Here is a 4495-nt window from a genome sequence, read left to right on the forward strand (position 1 = left end):
ATCTAAAAAAAAAAAAAAGAAAAGAAAAGAAAGAAAGAAAAGAACAAGAATTGCTACTAAGGCAATTTCTTTGATTCTTATTAAGGAAGCTTCAGCTTCTCTTGCTTATACTGCTATCAGTTTTACGGATGGCTAAATGCATACTATATATCAATCATTTACATTTGTTTTAGAGTAAATATAAATTTTATAATACATATTTTAAGTAGGGAGCTATTACATAGTCTGATTAAGGTAGACTTTAATTTCCTCTTCCACCCAATACTTCTAGACCTATGTTTTGATTTAAGGGTTTACTCATACTGTCAAATCTGGTATGAATGACATGAACATAGAGAAAATTAGATGCAATGTGAACAAAGGCCCAACTAAGCATCACTACTATGGATTCAGTGAGTAGTGTTTCAGGTAACATTAAAGGATTTTACTTTTTGAATTTTAAACTTTATTTTACATTAGTTGTGTAAAGCATTGGGCTTTGTCAAATTGCCCCTTGAATGCTGTCATCTGACTTGCTTGTATTCAGTGTGTAGAAGCTACATGGTGGCTGGTCAAGAAAAGGCTTGACCTGTGAAAAGTGAGTGTGTAGAGCTTACATGTCCCTTGTCAATGAAGCCTTTCCTTGGTTCTGGATCAGCTACATCATGTTTCCAGGCTAACAAGAAGAGCAAAGATGTGGCTTTACTCATAAAAGCCATATCTGGAGTAAGAAAATGTGTCAGGGAACTATGGTCACTTGAGAAGAAATAGTGACCCTGGGAATTTTCTCCATAAAGAAACAACATAAATAATCATTGGAGAAAGGGAGGGAAAAGCTACACACTGACCCTTAATATTTTTTCTGCTTTTTTTTCTCAGTGGAATCTGCACAAGCTGAAGCCTCAGAGAACACAAGAAAAATATTGAAGGAAATGAATGAGTTGAATCTGAAGACTCTAGACCAGAAACAAAAATATTTTGAGGCTTCTTTGAGAAAATTGACTGATTAGAGAGACAAGGATACACAAAGCTAATTGTAGAGCAAGAGGAGACATTTAAGAGTAAGCTTCACAAACAAGAACTATTCAATGAAAAAAAATCCGTAAACCAAATAAACAATATCAGGAAGAAATTAGGAAAAAAGAAAAATGTCTTTATGGGTTATAGTGCTTTTTAAATAGTTGACCTGATCTTTGTTTAACTTTGGTAAGTGATATCTGTCTAGAAAATCATCCATTTCATTAAGATTTTGCAATTTTGTGGAGTACAGCCTTTTGAGGTAAGACCTAATGATTCTTTGGATTTCCTCAGTATCAGTTGTTATGTGTCCCCTTTCCTTACTGATTTTGTTTATTTGGATAGTGTCTCTCTGTCTCTTGGTTAGAGTGACTAAGGGTTTGTCTATCTTGTTGATTTCCTCAAAGAACCAGCTCTAGTTTTCCCTGAGTCTTTGCATTTTTTTCTTTGTTTCTAACTGATTGATTTCAGCCCTGACTTTGATCCTTTCCTGCCTTCTCCTCCTCTTTGGTATGCTTCTTTCTTTCTTGTCTAGCCCTTTCAGGTATACTTGTAAATTGGAAGTGTGAGAACTTTTTAATTTAGTTACGGAACCTTAGAGCTATGACCTTTCCTCTTAGCACAGTTTTCATTGTGTCCCATAAATTCGGGTATGTTGTGCATTTATTTTCATTGAGTTCTAGAAAGACTTCAATATCTGTCTTTCTTCCCTAACCAAAGGATCATTCGGTAGAGAGTTGTTCAGTTTCTGTGAGTATGTCGGCTTGCTGACATTTCTGTTGTTGAAGTCCAGCTTTAATCTATGGTGGTCTGATAAGATAGAGGGCATTATTTCAATTTTCTTGTATCTTCTGAGGCTTGCTTTGTGACCAACAATATGGTTAATTTTGCAGAAAGATTCATGAGATACTGAGAAGAATATATATATATATATATATATATATATATATATATATATATATATATATATATGGTGAAATATCATATAGATGTCTGTTAGGTCCATTTCATTAACAATGTCTGTTAGTTTCATTGTTTCTCTGTTTAGTTTTTGTCTGGATGACCTGTCAATTGATTAGAGTATACTGTTGAAGTTGAAGTTTCCCACATTAATGTGGGGGTTCCATGTGTGATTTAAGTGTTAGCAGTGTTTCTTTCACAAATTTGGGTGCCATAGTGTTTGGTTCATAAATGTTCTGAATTGAGACATTATCTTGCTAGATTTTTCTTTTGATGAGTATGAAGTGTCCTTTCTGTCTCTTTTGATGAATTTTGTCTGAAAGTCTATTTTATTAGATATTAGAATGGCTGTTCTAGCTTATTTCTTGGGTCCATTTGCTTGGAAAAGTTTTTCTAGCCCTTTCCTCTGAAGTAATATGTATCTTTATTGCTGAGATATGTTTCTTATGAGACACAGAATGATGGATTCTGTTTTTGCATCCATTTTGTAAGCCTGTGTTCTCAGGAATTGAGCCCACTGATGTAGAGAGATATTAATTACCAGTGACTGTTATTTCTTGTTATTTTGATGTTGGTGATGCTAGTGTGTGTGTGTGTGTGCTCTTCTTGTTTTGGCTGGTATGGAATTACTTATTTCCTGTATTTTCTTAAATGTAGTTATCCTTCTTGGGTTGGAGTTTTTCTCCTAGTATTTTCTATAGGGCTAGATTTGTCAAGAGATATTGTTTGAATTTGGATTTTTCTTGAAATATCTTGGTTTTTTCCATCTATTGTGATCGAGAGTTTGCTGGGTATAGTAGTCTATGCTGGCTACTGTGGTTTTTTTAGAGGTTGGAAGATATCCAACTAGGCCTTTCTAGCTTTTAGATTCTGTGTTGAGAAGTTGGGTATAATTCTGATAGGTCTGCCTTTGTATGTTACGTAGCCGCTTTTACTATCCTTTCTTTGTTCTGTAGATGTTATGTTTTGATTATTTTGTCCTGGGATAATTTTCTTTTCTGGTCCAGTCAAATAGGTTTTTTATAAGCTTCTTGTATCTTTATAGGCACCTCTTTCTTTAGGTTGGGAAAGTAATTTTTTTTCTATGATTTTGTTCAGAAAATTTTCTGATTCTTAGGTTAGGTATTTTCAAGTTTTCCCAGATTTTCTGGATGTTTTATGGCAGGAACTTTTTAGATTTAGCATTTTATTTGACTGATGTATCAATTTCTTCTATTGTATCTTCTATGCCTGAGATTCTTTCTCTTTCAACTCCTGTATTCTGTTGGTGATGTTTGCATCTGTTGTTCCTGTACTCTTCACTAGGTTTTCCATCCCCAGGATTTCCTCAGCTTGTGGGTTTTTTTAATTGATTATGTTTATACTTTCAGGTCTTGCACAGTTTTACTTATTTTCTTCACCTGTTTGATTATATTTTTACTGTATTTTAAAAAGGAATTTATTCATTTCCTCTTTAAAGGCCTCTATCATCTTTATAAGATTGAATTTAAGGTCATTTTCTCGTATTTTGGTTATGTTAAGCTATTCAGGACTTGCTGTAGTGAGGTAGCCATCTTTTGTAGGTGTCATATTGCCCTTGCTTTTGTTGATTTTGTTCTTTTGGGGGCCTGTAGCCATCTGGACAGTTTGGGTTTCTGGATGTTCTTGTAGTAGGTATTGGGCGTAGGGTGAACTTTGAATGTCCTGGGGTGGCATACTTTTGATGGTTATCCTTGGGCTGTATGGTTTCAGACCTTCAGGTTTGTAGGGTTCAAGAGTCTCAAGTCTGACAAAGGTAGGAGGAGAAGTTGTAGAAGAATGGAGGTCCACCTTGGATAGCAGGCTATTCAAGGCAGCTTGGCTTGAACTAGAGCCCTATAGAAATTCTTGTGTGAGTGTTCAATGTGCAGCTTGTGGTATGTTAACAAGTTTTGCAGATATTATCAAGTTTTTATGACTGAGAAATCGTTCTTCTTAATTTCTGGAGTTTATTTTTTAATTTTCATTTAAACTGACATAAACACTTCTATTTTGATTTTTGACAACTCTGACATTCCTTCCCAGTGGGCTCCTGTCAATTTACCAAAGGTATGGATAATTTAAAAGACCTCCTAGAATGAAGTTGTGGGTCAGAAAGTAAGGTGTGTTCATTCACCTTCTTTTTCTGTGTAGGATGCCAAAAGCTGTGCCTGTGTGTGCCCCTAGGATGTTAAGTTTCCCTGAAACTCATTTTTTTCTTAAGTAACAGTCAAAACTCAGCTTCATTTTCTATTTAGTGCTTCCAATTCTTATAATTGCACATAGCAGGGAACACTGATGGGTTCACACCATACTAACTATACATAGACTACAGGGAGTCAATCTATTAAACTAGAGTTAAAACCTATATAATCACCCAAGGCTACTCACATATTGACAGACTAGGAATTGACAGAAAGTGAGATTCCACGCTCAACTCATCTGCCCTGTCTGCTTTCTTAAACCTTAAAGTTTAGAGAGAGATTAAAGGAAAACCTATACTATCCATTCAATTTTCACAGCACTAGTTTTATTTAAATGG

The 4495-nt window shown here is 34.9% G+C and overlaps 1 long non-coding RNA gene across 1 annotated transcript in view; it reads left to right on the plus strand.

Moving 5' to 3' along the window:
* Positions 1 to 1115, plus strand: part of LOC116084613 — an 86610-nt gene extending 85495 nt beyond the window's left edge. The window contains exon 4 of the long non-coding RNA XR_004116185.1: positions 859 to 1115. This is a non-coding gene — a long non-coding RNA (uncharacterized LOC116084613). The remainder of the gene's footprint in view (positions 1 to 858) is intronic.
* Positions 1116 to 4495: the final 3380 nt, after the last annotated feature.

Source organism: Mastomys coucha, unplaced genomic scaffold (genome assembly GCF_008632895.1).
Source record: "Mastomys coucha isolate ucsf_1 unplaced genomic scaffold, UCSF_Mcou_1 pScaffold9, whole genome shotgun sequence".
NCBI lineage: Eukaryota > Metazoa > Chordata > Mammalia > Rodentia > Muridae > Mastomys > Mastomys coucha.